Below are 21,230 nucleotides of genomic sequence, written 5' to 3' on the forward strand. Positions count from 1 at the left end.
ATAAAAACCAATTTATAAAAATGTCCTTATCAACTGAATAATACTTTATTCAGTATGGTGATGTGAACAAACGGCACATAATAAGTTAATTATTCAACTACAGTCATATTTGCTTCCTTAACATTTTGTAAATAGTATTTTTAAATAATAACAATAAAAGTTAACATCACATGATAGATATTCTATCAAAATAGGCCAACAATGAAAAAATCAGATTTGGAAATGTTATAAAAAACACGGAAGGTACGTAGATATATAAATACAAAAACATGTAATATACCAAATTAAACATATCAGGATATGAAATTTGTATACATACAGGATTTGATGTAAGTTACAGTTTCATTATATATTTTGTATTTGTTTTATGCATAGCATTTCATTTTACCCATTGGCCTCAGTGGCCGAGTGGTCTAAATAGTCAAACTACTGTATCACTAGCCTGTCAATACTTACAGAGAAGATATTGGAACATCAAATTATTTGTACAGTTTGATATTCTTCTTTTTAAAAATAATAGTAATTTACGATGGTTTGATTCCTTCCAAAGACATCAAAACGTAAGAAAATGTACATGTTATGAAAACCAAATTTTGAAAATCAATTAGTAAAAAGAATAACAAAAATAATAACAATTATTTAGTCGATCTAATTAACGGGTCAATCTGTATCTAATATTTCAACAATAAACCAAATTTAACTTAAGAAAAATAACAAAATATATAAAACTTTAAAGCATAGATAAAAAAAAATAAAAAAAAAATAGTATGAACTCATCAAAGATACCATAATTTTGTATGTTAGACGTGGGTTTCGTCCACTTAAGACTCATCATTGGCTAAAATAAAAAAAAAGTTGTAATTCAATGATCAAATTATAGAGCATTACAATCCCAACTAGTTCTACAGCACTGTGTTTAGTCTGGATAAGGCCATTTATCCCTGGTGGTAGCGAAACATTAGTAGTTCGAATGATTTTAAAGTTATATAAATAGCAAACATACGCCCGAAAAGATGTGTATATGTTAAGTGTTATTTAAAAAACAGTTCTGTGGTATTCTTTGATATTCTGTGGTGATAACGCACCGGTTTATTATCATAGCATCTGTTATTGCTTCTATCACTGTATTATTATCAATTCTGAGTAAACAAATAAGAGGTCTTACGACTTTTTCTTTATTGCATGCCCATAAAAAAAATGGCCGTTCTAAAGTCAAACTGATGTTGTTTCTATTATATTTCAGTTATCATGCAATGACTCTTTTGTAGAAATGGAGTTGTCATCTGAGACGATAGAGTCGAATTTTTCGCTTAAACTATTTGATTTTCTTAGCAAAATTGTTGGCTCTGAAAAAGACGTCAGAGCACGAAGGATATTCTTTAAAGTGCTAGATCATGCTTTACAGTACAGTCCTCAGTGGCGAGTAGTGACTAGTGGAAGCAAAGCAGAAGGCTTAGACTTACCAGGAAGCGACTTGGATATTATGTATATCAACCAGGTGGACTCAGTATACAATGCAAAATCTGAAGTACCAAGTGATTTGCCATATGCACTTTATTTTGATTTCGAAAATACACCACCAGGGTATGTTCATATCAAGCTACATCAGAATAATAAAAGTGGGATGCAAACTCAACATATGTACTCTGACAATATGTTGTTAGCAAATGGACACTACAAACGGTTGATACAAAGCATGTATATTGATAAAAATATTTACAATGAATCCATGTTTTTTACAGAGATACATGGTCCTTGCTCCTCTTCCATTTGTGGTTCGTATGATTTCTTATCTACTTATGAATGTCATTCCTGGCCGAGAAATGCGGCAGAGTGGATAACAAGACCTCGCAGTTATCAATGGCCTCAAACGGAATTAATTGAAGATATAGTCCGAGATAACGTCTTACTTGCACCTATTGGGAGTAAGTCTAATAACAAGAAAGAGGATCCTTACGAATGGAGAATGTCTTTCTCAATTGCAGAAAAAATGCTTATTCATTCATTTAATCATACACAAATTCTGTGTTATGCGCTACTAAAATATACATTAAAGGAAGTAATCCACCGAAAAATAAAAGGAACCATGTGTTCATACTTTATGAAAACGTTATTATTCTGGATGATTGAAGAATCTCATATTTATCAATGGCAACCTAATAGACTGTTTGAATGCTTTCAAGCATGCATAAAAAGACTAGTGTTTTTTGTACAGAACAATGTCCTTCCTAACTACTTTATACCACATAACAATTTGATAGAAGGAAAAATTGATGTACAGAATAAAACATCATTACTTTTAATCTTGCAAACGTTCGTCACCAATGGAACACACTCCTTAAGACAAATACAAACTTTTTCATCATTGTTTGATAACAGTGAAGCCCCTTTATCTTCTGAATTATTTAGCTCAAAATATTCTAATGTGGATTCAACCATTTATCCGATTTTACATTATATGCACGGGATAGGATTTGGGGGTAGTAACACTATATATCAGCCGATTTATTGTATAATGGCTCACAGAAAATGTAAGCTCTTAAAGCACATATGCTTCATTTGGTTTTCAAAACTTTGCGGATCTTTGCTTAAGCATTATTCATTTATGATATGTCAGGATAATAAAGAAACATTACAAAATCAAAAATATAATAAAATGTTTTTTTCAGACTACAAGAAATGCCTTTGGTATAGTGTACTCGGTTCGTTTTCTGATTCTTACACTGGTTGGCTCCTACTAGCCGAATTCTTTTTTCAATTCAAACAGCATGAGAAAGCTTTACAGATACTTCAACTATGTTCAATAAAAAGTTCGAACAATCATCAGATAATAAACCCCAATTTAAAGCCTTCCCAAAGAAATAAAATATTACAAAAAATTGGAAAAACTTTTGTGCAGCGATATAAACATTCATGTTCTGATTTATTTTATCTGACCCCAAAGGCAAAGCCACATTTAATGTTTTATCATGAAGATGTTCCCTTTCCAGGTCCTGATAGGGATATCATTATTGTCAATCCGCAGATACGAATGTATTATTTACATTTTCTATGCCATAATTATCTCGGGAACAATACTGAAAAGTGGAAGGCGCTGCGATTACTGAATGAGTTTACTCTACAATGTACATCCTCAAAGGAATACACAAATTCGCTGATGCATTTATTGCATGCAAGTTTAGTTGCTAACACAATACAAAGTTTTGCGTTAACGGATGTTTTTCATCACAACTGTAAATTACAGTTTATGTATAAAGATTTTTGTTTCAAGCATCTTAAGCCATGTATACGTGCTGCGACAAATATGACAAGAGAGGAGCGTGATTCGTTGCCTCCTCTTCTGAAAAAAAGTTTAAGTTTTGTATCTGATTTATTAAATATTTGAATGCAAAAACATTCAACCAACGCTTCTAATGTTACATTTTTATATATCTATCTTTTCGGGACGTATTATGGTAAACCGTTGTCAGTCCGTCCGTCCGGTACTGTCTATTTGTCCGTCTGTCTGTCCATCCGTCTGTCCACCCTTTCGTTCATCCGTCCGATCTTCCCGCTTCAGGTTAAAGTTTGTGGTCGAGGTAGTTTTTGATATAATTGAAGTCAAATCAACTTGAAACTTAGTATACATGTTCTCTATGATATGATCCTTCTAATTTATTGACAAATTAAAGAATTTCGCCCATTTTTATGGTTCACTGAACATAGAAAATTATAGTGCGGATGGGGCATCCGTGTACTGAGGACACATTTATGTTTATATTATTATATTTTGAACTAATCGTATCAGAAAAATCTAAATTGCCATTAGTTGAAAAGAAATTTAAACCGTTTAATATCAAATTTAAAGATTTATAATAAATGTTAGAAAACGAATATAATTAACAATTTTTAAGATTTTATTATAATAAAATAACTAAACAGATGTGTTTTAAGAAATCTATAAGTACTGTCAGATACATATAGTACAATATTGTATTATATGTCTCAGGTAATGTGAATGTTATTGATGCCGTGGCGTTCGAATGAGAATATTAATGCATAATAACTAATCACGACTTAGGTACATGTATATGTAAATAACAAAATAAATGCTTGTGACCGAGTTGTCCTTTTTTTTTTAGTTCATATCCAAAAACAAAAGTTAAAATGTTATTTGTGGATTATTTTTGGATGATAAATGCAGATACATGGTTTATTTTCGGAGAATGCTTAATAAGAAAAATATAAAAATGAAAGATAAAGAAAGATACAAATTCAAGGAGTATATTTGTAATTATATAATTTGAAGAAACACATTCGTTTTTAATACGATAATGCAAATATGTAGAGTAATGAATAAATATATTATTATGTTAAAGAGATGCGAAAGATTCCAAAGAGACATTCAAACTCATAAATCTTAAATAATTACAATAGAAAAAAGTAAAATATCAATTATAAAAGAAAACGAACTCCAAGGAAAATTCGATTCCAATCTTATCTCAATCGATTTATGAATTTCGAACAGCGGTATACTACTGATGTTTGTGTATTACTACAACACCTTCTGCTATTCTGTTACATAGTTTGTGTATATGTATGTATTATTGATGCTGATGTAATTTAAATGTACATGTATATCTATAGTTTATATAGACTTTGGTAATAAAGATATCCTGTTGCCTTTATTTATCGACCAGGATTGTCAGTTTTTCTACCGAAAATTCTACCGAAGGTTCTAGAAAGAACGGGTGGTTCTCTCCCAACACTCCGGTTTCCTCCACCAATACACGCTTAACGACACGAAATAAAACAAAAGTGCTCAAAGTGACATTAAGGTAGATCATAAGTCTATACTTTTTGAGACAAAATGTTCTTATAATTTGCCAAAATGAAGATTTTACTATGCTTTTTTCAAATATATAATAAAAAGTATGGGTCACCGTGCTATTTTTCAAACTATCAGTCGTTGAAAATAGCCTAAATTTGGTTAGATTGTTCATGAAAAAACACATTTGTGTGCATAAAAAAAAATCTATGAGATAGAATTTTGAAATAAATTGTCAGAAGATAGGTTTTATTACATGTTTTAAGAAAATAAAAAGAAACACGGGGGTCACCGAACTTGTTTTCTTGCTGCAATTAAAGATAAAAAAATTCCTTATTAGTCCAGTATATTGCTTTTATTAAAAGAGTTATCTCCCCTTAAATAGTTCTTTTGATAAAATGATTTTTAAAACAAAACAAAATGATATTTGTGTAAATATTTTTGATAATACAATAAATCATCAAGTTTTCCTTATATAAATGATCAGTCTAATCATTAAATAACAAATCTGTCTCAAAATTTGCAGACTTGGGCAAAGAACTGTACCGATTTTGTACTGTGATTGTACAATCCAAGATGGTGGTATGCCATGTATCTACCTTAAACACAATGCAATCAATCAGTCAATAAAAAAAATCATAGATAGAGGCGTTAGGCAACCAATGCATTGGATGGACATACGTTATTCAAATATATTAGGTGCACCAATTTGTAGTTCTTGTGCTTTAATGCAATTAATCTCAATTTTGCAATGGCTAAAGATTACGTGATACATTTGCTGTTAGGCAGCTATAAAATTATGGGTAAACTTTATTTTTATTTTCCTTAAATTGCGGATTATCTCGTAACTAGTGTACGATAACATTGAACTAAATAAACTCATCATAGATACCTTATCGCTATTTGGGAATCTGCTTTAATTGAACTATTGACGTCATGCTTCACTGACTTTTCCTTTGTGGCGTCGGGCATTTTTGATGAGTTTCACCTCTGATGCTAAAAGGTCACTAAAAATAATAACAACCACTTTAACCGACTTAAATAAAATTCAATTTCAATTAATTTATACATTAACATATTTTTGTATATTCAACTCTTAATTTAGGCTATCAAAGCAACCGTCCAGTTTAGCCATTTATGAAGTTACCCATTAAATAATAAACCTCACTTCATTAATTTAAAAAAGAATAAATAAATCAATGGACGTAATAAATAACGTTTTAATCTAGAAGTCTTTGATATTTTAAAATGACTGTTTTGGGCGAACTACATTGGTATAAATCAATATTACGTTTGCGCGAAATCAACCTACTGCAATTTTTAATTCTAACATAAACTTTACGTATTTAGTCTCTTATGGACAGTTGTCTCATTGGCAACCATGCCACATCTTCTTTGTTATATTTACGAACAGTTTGCGTTAAAATTTAATTATATTGATAAACAAAAAAGACGTCTTTATTCTTGTATTAAAACATTAAATATATATATATGTTTAAGCAAAATCAAATATATACAAATCGTCTAAACATCAACCCAACAATGTTAGATCTGTAAATTTGCTTTCGCAAATTTTCGGTTCTTCCCTCGCCGGGATTCGAACCCATGCTACTGTGATATCGTGACACCAAATCGCCTGCACTGCAGCCGTCCCGCTAGACCACACGACCACCTGGGCTCTCATAAAAGAGCTTTCGCTGGCCGTGTGTTACCTTTCCTCGTCAGTTTTAATCTAGCGGCGTACTACAGTACATGATATACAAGGCATGAAGATGTTATTGTTACAGATCAAGCTCTATTTTAAGAGCCTAGGTGGTCGTGTGGTCTAGCAGGACGGCTGCAGTGCAGGCGATTTGGTGTCACGATATCACAGTAGCATGGGTTCGAATCCCGGCGAGAGAAGAAGAAAAAATTTGCGAAAGCAAATTTACAGATCTAACATTGTTGGGTTGATGTTTAGACGAGTTGTATATATATATATCTATATACAACTCGTCTAAACATCAACCCAACATGTATATGTATAAACAAAATCTTGAACAGTATAGAACAAAACACATTATGTATGTTCTCAACAGAAACAAACTATACATCTGTCCGTGTATGAGAACCCAGCGATTCAAGATAACATGGACGTGAAGTGTCTCTGCTGGCAAACAAGATTTACGCGCAAACGTGATAAGTTTCGTCGTACACTGATCGACAAATCATCACAAACTTAACGCTGGTCCACTTTTATGAATGTAGCAAAATATTTCAAGAAAACACAAAAAAATAAAAATAAAACAAATACCCCAGGCGCAAACTTAACCCTCTTAACCAAGGACAGACGGAAACATATGCCCATATTAACTTATTAAAAATGGAAAGTGTTTAAGAAACCATGTTAATAGAATACTTTTGTTTACAAACATTTGCAAATGAAGCGAAATATACCGAAGGGATATATAAACTCATAAGACTTTAACAAACTGAAACTACCAAAGACAAACATTACAACGTAGAAAACATAAAACTGAGCATCATGAAACCCATACGAATACGGAATCACATTAACCACGTTTTTATACTTGAAAGTTGTTCCTCTATCTTGAAATATGTATTGTAATGTGTTTTAATTTCAAATTTGCGATCGTAATATGTTCATTTAGGCTATTTCGTTTTTTTCCTATCAAATTTCTTAATCTAAAATGTTCGACATTAGGTTTTCAGTAACGTATTTAGTGTGTTTCGGTAATTTTGAAATGATTATGAATAACCAGTTCAATTTAACTTCAGCCTGCGTCTAATATCATGATTTTCTCGAAATAGGATTGCTGCTTACAAAAGAAAAGACTGAACAAATGATCCCTATTGTCAACGTTGTTATAATCTATTATTTGCAATGGCGTTTACAATTTAAAATCGACTTATGAATTTGAACGTCCCTTTGGTATCTTTTTACCTACAAAACAATGGTTTGAACTATATATTTATAAAATTTATTTAGGATAGTAATTTTCATGTCAAAATTATCCCTTCATAAACCAAAAACTCATATTATAGTAGTTTATTATTTTAATTGAAATATTCATAACATAGTCATCAGCTACCTGGAACTGGATGATAAGTATGACTTTTTATTTCACTATATTCACTTCATACTAACAATGCCTAACACTACAGGGGTGCCCTGTCAAATGCTGTAGACATGGTATTCATTATAACAGCAATAGTGCAATAAATCAGATTTTAGATAAAAAAAAAAAAAAAAAAAAAAAAACAATGCCTTCATTGCAGCAATTTGTTAGAATATTTTACCAGTTGGTCAGTTTCCAGGAGAAGAATTCAAACTGCAATTTGATAAACTGTCTTAGCCATTGCTATTGTGGTACCCCAATGACTACTGAATAAGCATATATAGTAATAGAATAGAGATGTAAAACCGAACATGTGCACAAGGTCATCAGTGGGTCTTTAATGCAGCGAGGAAATCCTTAAAAATAATGTATACTAGTTCAGGGACTATGTGGAATCTGTTATACTTTGCATTATTCGTCTAGTGTGCTGTGTTCTGTGTCTAAGTGCTTGTTACCTCTAACTTTTATCGCTATTTGTTAGCAGAAATGTATATCAGGAACAGGCAGTCAGTCTATGGCAGCACATAATCTCTCCACATCAAGTTTAATGTGATACCTCCCCTTGTAACGGCTGGGAACTGGGTACATAGAGGCCTCAGACTATACTACAAGGATGACGGAATGATGAGTCTCGTGAGCATAGGAAAGTGGTCTGTCTAGGAGAAGGAAAAAACTGATTTCAAATCCCTTTTTGTGGTTACCATTAGTTCTTTCAAGACATCCACTCCAGCAACTCAACACATGCCCAATCAATCAGTGCCCCGTATGGGGAAGCTGCATTCCAGATGTCCTTACAATATATGGAAGTTTTTAACAACCTTGACTGGCTATACAGCCCTTGCAAGGTCGGCTTGCCTTTACAAAACTATGTACGCTCACTCAAATACCGAAGTATTTAACTTAAAGGATACTTACTCACCTACTACCTGTAATTCCTTGGGTCATTTCTCCAATGTTGAGTTATGACAGATTATTCTTTGCTTATTAACCAAATTCATATTCAACTGGGATATTCTTAATTAGGTTTTGACAAATATCATAACAGATGGTTCTTCATTGCACGTCAAATGTCGTTTCTCCTGAAAGTCGTATGTGTAACAGGGTAGTTCATCAAAATATAAAATATACAAGGTTGTCAGGTTTATAAGCAATAAATATGCATTTGATATTGAAGATTAAGGAGTGGGATGTCAAACTTTAATTACATGTAACAGTCACTGTGGCGAATTAAAACACATATTTGTATTTTTTCTTAAACACTTTTTTCATCTGCTGAACTTGATTTTCATTCAAACTTTAAACTTAATAACTTTGTGAAAAATAGTACACGATATGTTTTGGAGGGCCTATTATAAATAAGCAACTAAAAGATCTGGCAAATAAATCAAAAAGTAAATTGATAAAAATACCGAACTCCGAAGAAAATTCAAAACGAAAGTCCGTATTCAAATGGAATAATCAAAAGCTCATACACATCTCACAAATGGATAACAAATGTAATATTCCTGACTTGTTACAGGCATTTTCTTTTGTAGAAAATAGTGGATTAAACCTGTTTTTTTTAGTTAGCTTAACCTCTCACTTGTATGACAGTCGCAAAAAAACAATTTATTGACAAAGATGTGTGAACTAAACAATTAGACATAATATGTAAAAATGTCAAAAATAGGTGTACATCAGTCAATATGTGATATTCATCTCAACACCGAAGTGCTGGCTACTGGGCTTTAGAATATAGTAATTTATTGTTCTGACAAATCAATTAAATTTCCACAAAAAGATATTTAATTTTCATGGTTGTAATTTCGTCACACTTTTTAGATAATTATAATATTCCAGGGACTAATTCCAAATTGTAAGTATTTATAGTATTTTTTTTACACTATATGTTTTTTTGAAATTGACGGAATTTATGTTCATTTAGATATATATTTATATTCAAAAGTATCTATAAACAAGTTGAGCAAATTAATTTGTAATACGATTTTAATGAGGACCATATAATTAAAAAAAATTTACTTCAAAAAGTTCTTTGGAATTATTAGAAAAATTATGAATAAAAATAAAAAAAGATGAATAAACAAACAAACTTTGACGACAAACTAAGCACCTACAAGTACTCGTTCAACATGCCATATTTACATTGATGAATTTGTACTTTAATTTCATAATTTATTCATTTTTACTAATAAAATCATCATAAATTGGTAATAAATAAGTTCTTTAAATGAGAAAAGAGGATCAACGTCCTTGTTTTGTATATTTGTCACCAATTGCAATGATTTATTTAGTGATTTAGAATTAAATGACGATATTTTGATGCACAAGTGCAATGGATAAACAGCTGCATATCATTGGTTCCATGTGTTTAATGTTCCTATTTGATTATTATTATAATTTCAATATGTACATTAAACCGAATCAAACAGAAGTCTGGATCAAAACATTTTGAAGAATAATATCAAAAAATATCCTTAGATCCTTTTAAGGTCTACCAATATACACGTTTAATATGTTTATTCTTTCTTGCATAACATTTAGAAATATAAATGAATATAGATGTAATCTGAGAGCCTAGATATGTGTATGAACGTTTTAGATATACTGGTCAACAAAAGAAACGATACACGACTTTGGAATAAAATTTATCAAGAAGTATTTAATATAAAACAAAACGAAATACGCTATTTTAAAAAGCTTTCATTTGATCTATGCACATATGATAATTAATATCAAAAACTGTCGGAAAGTAACTAAATTCCGTGTAAACGATCATAGGGTGCAAATTATTTTTGCGGAAAGTTGGATAAAAAATCGACACATAATTTTCTAAGTACTAAATGAATTTTCAAATTTGTCTAAAAATATTCAATATTCTAATCAAGTTATGTTCATTTTGTAACTTCTTGGTTGAAATATCGTATTTCTAAATTTTTGTTAAAAATATTGCAAAAAAAAATTGTAAAAAATTGTTTTTGTCGCAAATCAATGCTTTGGATATAAAAAACAACTCACTGTAAATTTGGAACCTTTCGGATTTGTTTTAAGATTGTTACCGTTTTTGGAATTTCACTTTTCACATTCTGGCAATGGTAAATCAATTGATAATGTCTACATTTAAACGATTTCTTGTAGGAACGAAAATTGATTTTACAAAAAAACGAAGAAACTGCATGATTTTTACAAAAGAATTGATGGCAAACATTGTCTTTACCGTTAAATGAGAGGTATTTGGAACTTCTGTTTTTAAAATTGTCGTTTTATGTAAAATGAAGACTATATTTTGATTTTATTTATTATAATACATCCTACCCCAATAGCAGGTGACTATCTATGGTAACTCATTCTTTTTCGTTAGGTTAATACTTGCAAATTTTATCAAAAATAGATTGTATGAGATATCACAAATGTCATTGACATTTTCTTGAATTGCTCTTTTCAGTTTTAATGATTGTTTAGAAATATTCTAATTTCTAGTTCCTATTTTCCATATATTTTTTCTTAGCTCAATTTGCCAAGATGCTCTACCACATAACGTTTTCAAAGTATAATTGTTGCAAATTGCCAATAATTATGAATATTGCTAACCTGATGATAGGCTTTTAAAATAATTATTTCCTAAAATAATGAATAAAATAATAATAAGGGTTTGAAACAAAATTTGCAATTTGAAATATGTGAAGAAATCAATAAAATTGTTTCTTTAAAAATAAAATTAAAACTATCAATCTTGATACTGAATACTTTTTCTTAAAAAGAACGATATGTGTCCTAGTCGTTATTCTATATATCTTCCTTAAAAAGAGGCAAAATCCAATATAGGGACATTGAAACTCAAACGTCGTTAATAATTGATAACGCCATGGCAAAAATGAGGAGGACCAAACGCCCATCCACAGTATCAACAAACACTCAACATGACCACTTAAGTTCTAACCATCATTCTTTCAATAATAGAAGATGGCAGTAAGAAATGTTTGCATTATTCACAGTCATTCTGCGGTGTTTATCAGATTTGAATCCTTAAAAATTCGAAAAACTCACCTCAAAAATATTTAAAAAATGAAGTAGTATCAAAACCTTCGATTTTTCTACGATTTATACTTCTATTCACCGTGCTCATTTTGAGAAATCGTCTACGTTAAGATATAACCAAAATAAAAAAAGTTATATTTTTAATCTTTTTTGTTTTCTTGATATTGATACAGACGGAAAACTTCAAACTACTCAGCAGATACAAAGACAGACGTGAATAACTTTTAAATAGTCAAATCTTTAATGGTTATGGCTCTATCGTTTGGCTTTTCATATCTGAAATAACATGTTACGCTCGTACATGTTCACACTATACATACTTCCTTAATAATGGTGTCCTCCTGAAAAAAAAGAAAAAACGTTATAAGAACAACTGAAAACATCAAAATTTGGTTGACCGATACGAGATGTCTTTTAAAACTGACCAGCGATATGTTTTCGCTGTATGAGATCTTGTAAAAAATATCAGTAAAGTTGTCCAATCTGTAATTTCTCCGATTAGTCTTATTTCCGATTGTGATATTGTTAACGTGTGTGAATTCGAGTGACACATGCATAACAGGAGAGGCTTACCCTGTTAACGCACCCGGTCGCACTCCTTTCGATTCCCTAGTTTTTGTTTGCTTATTTAATTTGAGTATTCCCTATTGGTATCCTAGATTGATAAAATAGTGAACAATTGTCAGCTTAATACACCGATGTTCAGATAAAAATGAAAATAAAAACACACCAAATTACGTGACAGGGCACAGTATGCATATACATTTTATGCAAAGAAAAAAATATTGACTTCGAATAGTATTAAGGATGTTAGCTTGTCATGTTTTGGAATTTTTGTCAAATTTTCGAAATCCTCTGGTTTTATCCATATGAATGCCTTAAAAAAATTGCCCATTGACCCCCATTTTTCTTTTTATAAATCTTTTACATACATAATTATAAGCCATTTGTGAAAGTCTTATAAAATTTTATTTATTTTTTAATAGTATTTGAGAACTTGAACTTGTCAATGATAAAGCTATGAAAAGTCAAGAGAGATCATTTTTTAGCAAAAATTCCAATGGCTAATATCTCGAAAACAAGCATATTGACCCCTATATTTTTTTTTGCTTTTTTGATTCCTCAATTAATCCCCTATCAACATATACTACTTTTATGGAAAGTTATTTATTTTGAAACTGAGCAGCAAACAACCTTAAGTCCCAGTTTTATCAAATATTATTCAATACATGCTGCAGTGAATAGAAACTTTGAATGTAGATATCTATTGCGCATTTTTCATTAACAAAATCACAATGCCTTATAGTATATGTGAATATGCTGATTTATTGCCATTTCATTATTTTTCTATAACGGAAAACGTCTTCAAAAAATATATTGGCTCTTCAAATATAATGTTAACGGCTAAAGAAAAAAAAAAAATCGAGTTTCGTTTTCACATTGATTGCAATCACAATTAAATCGAAAAAAATAAGTTGAATCAGACCTTAGTAATTGTTTTGGATATTTACATGTCAGATATGTAATACATATATCATAGCTAAAAATGTACTAAATGCTTTTAATGTAGAGTTTAAGTAGTATAGATGAATACAAGTCCCGTCCGATTAAAATAAAGTTTATCATTTTCGAGGCCATCAATAGGAATACAACGCATGTAAACATGAATTGAAATAAAACATTTAAATTTTATGCTAATGTTATCTTGAAAAAAATGTATGCAAACGTTTATATACTACATTAATCAGAAAATAAAAAGACAAAGTTTTACTTCATTCAAAACAAGATTCATAATTAAATATTTTATACAGCTGAACACTTAATATTATTCGAGATCTTTAGAGAATAAATGGGCCCATATTCCCTGTCAGTGTTTTATATCTCTAAAACCCCTGTGTAGGCCGAATAACAACTACATTATACTGGCTAGTCATGATTTCCACAAGTATTCAGGGACATAACCTTGTCAAGGTTACCAATTAAATTGCAGGACTAGAAAATATTTTTCGCCAGCACACACATATATATATATCTTCATGCCTTATATATCATGTACTGCAGTACGCCGCTGGATTAAAACTGACGTGGAAAGGTAACATACGGCCAGCGAAAGCTCTATTTTAAGAGCCCAGGTGGTCGTGTGGTCTAGCGGGACGGCTGCAGTGCAGGCGATTTGGTGTCACAATATCACAGTAGCATGGGTTCGAATCCCGGCGAGGGAAGAACCAAAAATTTGCGAAAGCAAATTTACAGATCTAACATTGTTGGGTTGATGTTTAGACGAGTTGTATATACATTATGTACACAGCCATGTATCACCATCATTGATGGCGATCCGATGGATACATCTGTTGTAGAGTTGTCACTGACTCAGACGTACTTATAAATATAATTATTTTCTGTGACTGTATATTACATTAATTTGTAGGATCCTTTACTATAGATAATTTAGCTGATCTATAACAATAACATCTTCATGCCTTATATATCATGTACTGTAGTACGCCGCTAAATTCAAACTGACGTGGAAAGGTAACACACGGCCAGCGAAAGCTCTTTTTTTGAGAGCCCAGGTGGTCGTGTGGTCTAGCGGGACGGCTGCAGTGCAGGCGATTTGGTGTCACGATATCACAGTAGCATGGGTTCGAATCCCGGCGAGGGAAGAACCAACAATTTGCGAAAGCAAATTTACAGATCTAACATTGTTGGGTTGATGTTTAGACGAGTTGTATATACATTATGTACACAGCCATGTATCACCATCATTGATGGCGATCCGATGGATACATCTGTTGTAGAGTTGTCACTGACTCAGGCGTACTTATAAATATAATTATTTTCTGTGACTGTATATTACATTAATTTGTAGGATCCTTTACTATAGATAATTTAGCTGATCTATAACAATAACATCTTCATGCCTTATATATCATGTACTGTAGTACGCCGCTAGATTAAAACTGACGTGGAAAGGTAACACACGGCCAGCGAAAGCTCTTTTTTTGAGAGCCCAGGTGGTCGTGTGGTCTAGCGGGACGGCTGCAGTGCAGGCGATTTGGTGTCACGATATCACAGTAGCATGGGTTCGAATCCCGGCGAGGGAAGAACCAAAAATTTGCGAAAGCAAATTTACAGATCTAACATTGTTGGGTTGATGTTTAGACGAATTGTATATATGTATATATATACATTGAAAAGTTATAAAATTTGACACGCTGTGCATGAAATAGGGGGAGAAAACATTCAAATTCAATATGAATAATCACATTTTTTCTATAAAGGCATCAAATAGTTCTACCGGTGTCACTGTTTCACAGATATATCTACTCGTAAATGTTAAAAGTATTCATTTACCTTGTGGTCTATCTCGATGCCGTTTACATTTGTATTGTTTTAGCCTAACATTTGCGTTTGAAGTTCGCCAACAGTTGATTTAATAAATTCCTCGTGTTGTTTGTGATAATAATAATAATTTATGTTTGTGAAATAATGTTGGGAACCATGAACTCACAGTGAATGACCCCAAAGTAAAAAATGGCACTAACAGATTCCGTTCCAGAGCGTTGAATATTGTCATTTTCGAAAATACTTATAGAAGATACTTAACTTATATAGAATCATAAACAAGTAACACGGGAATTCATGATATATGTCAATCCGGTCATAGATAAGATCATCATTTAATAAGTTTTGTTTTAAATATTTCAACTGCTCAAGGCAAACTGGATTAGACACAAGTAAACCATACTTATAAGGTCTCCTCTATAACATGTATATTGCAATATATAACAATTCAACAATACAGTAAGTATGTGCATTAAGCATTGTTAAGGAAAAAGGCTACATTAATTACTAATCTGAAATTACAGTAACTATGAATAATTTTACTTCAAACAATACCCTTGCGATCCTTTGGGCCTTTAAGAGCTGATATATATTTTTTGATATTCATTTAAGTCTTTATGTTTGTTTGGGTAGTTAACGTAAGTATCGTATATAACGTCCTTGATGAATTCTATATATGACAAAATGAAGTAGGTACTGCTCACTGGAATATATTTATAGCAAATTTCAAATAAAAGTATTCCTAACTTTGACGTAACTGGTCTGTATTTGAATGAAAATGTAAGTCGTATAATTGCCGTATTAATTAGATTTTGATTTACATAACGCAATTAATGTTTGAATGTAAACATGTTCAATACATTTAGTACTATTTATTTCTCTACATAATGATCAAACAAATTCTTCACAACGTAACAAGGTAAAAAAAAGAAACCACCATAACATCTTCCCAATGATCAAATCATTATACTAAAACTTATTTCTAAAGGGATTTAAAAACTGAAAGGCAAATTTCCAAATTTTATAATAGTTTTATGACAACATTAAAGATAATAATATGATTTCCAAACAGACAAAAACACATGCTTTGAAATTTTATATTGCTACTTATACATGTAAATGACTGCATACAAACAATATTTGGTACATGCATACTTTATTGAAGTACACGTGTCTGCACTACATATACGTAAAACTGATATGAAGTAGTTTTAAAGAACCTAAATAGAAATGATTAAAACAGAAAAAAAAATCTTATAAATGTTTGATTTTAGTTTAGTTGTCAAAACAATCTTTGTATGAGTACGAGAGAATTGCAACTGTCAAAGTGATATTAAAACTGAGAAATTGAAAACAAATATATAATAAACTTTGTACTATTAATTTCTCTAAATAATGTTCTTACAAACTCTTCACAACATAACAAGGTAAACAAAAGAAACCACAAATAACACATCCCAATGATCAAATCATTATACTAAAACTTATCTTTAAAAGGATTTAAAAAACTGAAAGGCAAATTCAAAATTTGAGAATAGTTTTGTGACAACATTAAAGAAAATAGTTTCAATGGTACTAGGATTATAAATTATTACGCCAGCCGCGCGTTTCGTCTTCATAAGATTCATCAGTGACGCTAAGATCAAACTAGGTATAAAGACAAACAAGTACAAAGTTGAAGAGTAAGGATGACCCAAAATTCAAAAGAGTTGTGCCTTATACGGCTAAGGTAATCTATGCCTGGGATAAGAAAATCCTTAGTATTTCGAAATATTCATACTTTTATAACAGAAAATTTATGAAAATGACCATATAAATAAGATTCATGCTAACTACTGTGCTGGCGATACCCTCTGGAACGAAACGCCCACCAGCAGTGGCATCGACCTAGTATTTCAAAACAGAAATAAACATGATTTGAATTTTTGTATTGCTACTTATACATGAATACGACTGCATACAAACAATATTTTGTACATGCATACTTTATTGAAGTACACGTGTCTGCACTAACTTAAGCTCATTTTTTAAAGAACCTAAATGGAAGTTAGCAGAAAAGATAAAACATCTCGGAGAAACTTTTAATTTTAGTTTAGTTGTCAAAACAATCTCACGTTGATTTTGTCTGAGTAATGAGTGAATTACAACTGTCAAATTGATGTTACAGTTTATAAATTGAAAACAGTTATACAATGCCATTGAAAAATAATTTAAAAAAACCGATCAGAGGACAAATACACCATACACAAAACATCATAGAAAACGAAAGACTAAGCAAATGGGTAAATCTGGTCAATTTGCATGGCAGCAACATTGCCTTATCATAGCAATAGAATTATACATGCCCCTTATATCAAAATGCTAAATATGCATATCGCATCAACATGTTGTTCGCATGAAAGTAAAATGATGGTGCTTTTTCGCCTTCAAATTTGTACAAATTAACATTGTCTACTATAAAACTTGCAGCATTTTTTTTGAAAAGCCTGAAGCTTAACCGTAGTATATAACCGTAATATAATATAACGAACAATCGTTAAAAAAGTAAGAATAAAGAGAAAAATCCTGATACAAGAAGAGATTCGGCATTATTTGTTTACATATCAGATTCCATTCTCAGGTTCCATAACTTTTATCTCACTTGCATTTGTTAAGGTTTGTGTCAAATTCTTTGAAAAACATTACGATACATCCTTTCCATTTCGTAAATAGTCAAATTTTAAGAATTTTCCCTAGAGTTGCACAACGTATTCAGAAATATCCACTGCTTGTTTAAGATCCAGGATAGAAAAAAGACAGAATTATCTGCAAATGTGATATAATTTATTTTTCAATCTACAGCTAATGGAAGTGTTTAAATAAAAAAGGACAAAGTCATGTAGTGCAATCAGATAAATAAAAGTACCTATGAGTTTTCCATACTGAAACAAGAACCCCGCCAAAAACAACGATGATGGCATGTATTCCGGAAAAGTGATCATATTTTGTTTCACATTACATGTTATCCTACACTATAGTTAAGAGGAAATTGCAAATATCATTCTATTTTATATTAGCAAAATCAAACTAATCTACTTTCTGTTATAGGTATATATAAATTGTAAATCACAAACAAATACGTAATTAACATGCAATTTAATCAATTTTCAATTGTCCAATATTTGACATTTCTGTGTTTCGTAAACTTTCTTAATTACAACACTTAATTTGTCAACTTTTAACCTGCTATTAAAACAGGTGGACCATCGTGATGATCAGTAAGATAATTTCACACACAGGAACATATATGAACATGATTTTATATATTTAATTACTGTACTTAATATTATAAATTTTTATAAATTTTTGTCCTCTTTTATTTCCTTTTAACAGTAAGCGATAGATCATAATTGAAAGTTAACGTCTCATATAAAATTGCAGTGTCGTTTTTGGTGTTAACATTAATCATCAATAAAGAAAGAAATAATGCAGTTACGATATGTTGATTATGATGGAGACATCACATTGGCGTTAAAAATCCAAAGGAATATATGTCATGCATATCATGACGCACTCTACATCTAATTTACATTTACCTATAGAAACTGGTCGTTGGTTCAATATCCCAAGGGAGAAAAGAACATGTAACTTATGTACAAATGATATTGGAGATGAATTCCATATTTCTTTCATATGTAAAAATAAAAATATTGTTTTATTACGAAACAAGTACATACCTATGTACTACACAGCTCAAACGAGCATTGTCAAGCTTGAAGGTTTACTCTTATATTGTAGAACTGAACTATATAAAAAGCTATCATTGTTCATAAAAAAAGTTAATGTATTTCTTTGATTTATGTCATATCGCTCCATATGTTGTATATCTTTTTTTTTATAATCATTCACACTGTTTGGTTCTAATGAGCTGTATATATTGATTTAATTAGTTTAATCGTTCTTCTGTCATGTTGTTTGCATATATTGTATTATATATTTGACCTCATGTTACACGTTTATATGTGTCTGAGTGTTTTCTAATAAATCGTTGAAATCGTTGAAATGATTATAGTCTACAAGAATATAAGTTTCCCTACAAGGACTTTTATTTTACCCCTAGCAAACATGTCTAATTCTGAATACTTCATGTGTACATGTGACTATTGCTATTGCTATTGCAATTTCCAAGTCTTTGGGTTGAGTTGGCATATTTCTGTTTTGAATATCTATATTTTATACATTATTTCTGATATCATACCTGACAATATTACCCTTTAAATTGTTACTCAGACAGTTGATTAACTATGATTCCTTTCCTGTCTTAATAAAAAATGCAACTCTTGACAACCCATCATATTTTTGTGACACGCATAACCTAAAATAAAGTATTTGTATTTTAAGATCGCCTGACTTTGGGTATGGCACCTATACAATGTTGGGTAAAGCATGTTTTCCCACAAACCTGTGCTAATCTAAGACAGTGTTAAAACAGGACAACATAAACCATACTGTTAAATATATTGGAAAAGGCTTGACCCGTCAAACCAGTAAAAGTAACATGAGTTCAAAAGACACACACAGTATCCATAATAAAGTTCTCGCAGTTACTAAAAGCTACTTCAAAACCAAAAACAACTAATAATTGAAACAATGACAGAAGATGAAAAACACATCAATCGAAAAAAAACCAGACCATGCCATTACCAAAAAAAAACCCGACTAAAGATTGAGCAACACGAAAGCGCCAAAAGTTGGAGTGATCACACGTGTTCCGGAAGGGTGTAACATATTGCTCCACATTTTATGTGTTTTCTCACACTATAGTAAAATGGAAGTTACAAATCTAAAAGATAAAAATAGTCTATTATAGCAAACTCGAATTAATTAACATTAGGTTGATAAGCATATTTAATATGTAAAAGAAATTAAAAATAACATGCAATTAAATCTATTTCCGGTTGTCAAACATTTTAAATTTTGAATTACAAAACCTGTCTGATTGCACCACTTAGAATGAAATTCAAAACAGTGTGGCTGTGGCCATTGATTGACACATTAAATTCATCCATTGACTAGGACAATTTACGTGAACGTTTGTCTGTAACGACCACTGTTCACGATGTACCTACGATAGACATTTAAACTGTGGGGTCACCAAAGGTTTTTTAACGCCTTTAATTATAAAATAATTCGAAAATTTAATCAGGAATAACCTTTATGTTTTGATTTATATAATTGATATAAATCAAAACATCGTGTTATTTCTGATTAATTTTTCGAATTACTTTATTAAGGTGTCGAGAACCTTTGGTGACCCCATAGTTTAAGTGTCTTTAAAAAGTACATAGTAAACAGTGGTCGTTACATACAAACGTTAACCCAAATTGTCCCAGTCAATGGATGCATTTAATGTGTCAATCAATGGCCACAGCCACACTGTTTTGAATTTCATTCTAATTAAATGCCTTTTAACCTGTTTTAAAATAAATGAGACCATTGTAATGACAAAGCCATATGTAGGAAAATTAAATACCCAGGAACATATATCAGCATGCTTTTATATATTCCAATCACTTAAAATAAAAATGTTATCATGTGACACTTAGAAATTAAATTTAAGATTATTATAATCTTAATCACTATATATAAGAACAGACAAATATGCAACAAAGAAGCCCCCAAAAAGGCATATAGAAAAAGCATATAGCAAAAGTGTAAGACAATAATACAAATATTTACAATATAACAATAACACAATAACAAGATATATTAGTACAAATTCGAAAAAAAAAATGGATATCACCAAAAACAAATAAAACAGTAAAAGTAATATTCTAAAGACAAATAATAGAATTCTATAACACGTAATTAAGGAGGCTCGAGGGTACAAAAATTTCAGTGAAAATTAAAACATTATTTTTTCATAACAAATTTTATTCATAAAA

General features: G+C 30.9%; 1 long non-coding RNA gene across 1 annotated transcript; it reads left to right on the forward strand.

The window, feature by feature from the left end:
* The first annotated feature begins 236 nt into the window (after positions 1-236).
* On the forward strand, positions 237-4,660 carry LOC139480981 (uncharacterized). The gene is made up of 2 exons (XR_011654543.1): positions 237-329; positions 1,269-4,660. It is a non-coding gene; the product is annotated as an uncharacterized lncRNA (long non-coding RNA).
* The last annotated feature ends 16,570 nt before the right edge of the window (positions 4,661-21,230 follow it).

Source organism: Mytilus edulis, chromosome 7, assembly GCF_963676685.1.
Source record: "Mytilus edulis chromosome 7, xbMytEdul2.2, whole genome shotgun sequence".
Taxonomy (NCBI): domain Eukaryota; kingdom Metazoa; phylum Mollusca; class Bivalvia; order Mytilida; family Mytilidae; genus Mytilus; species Mytilus edulis.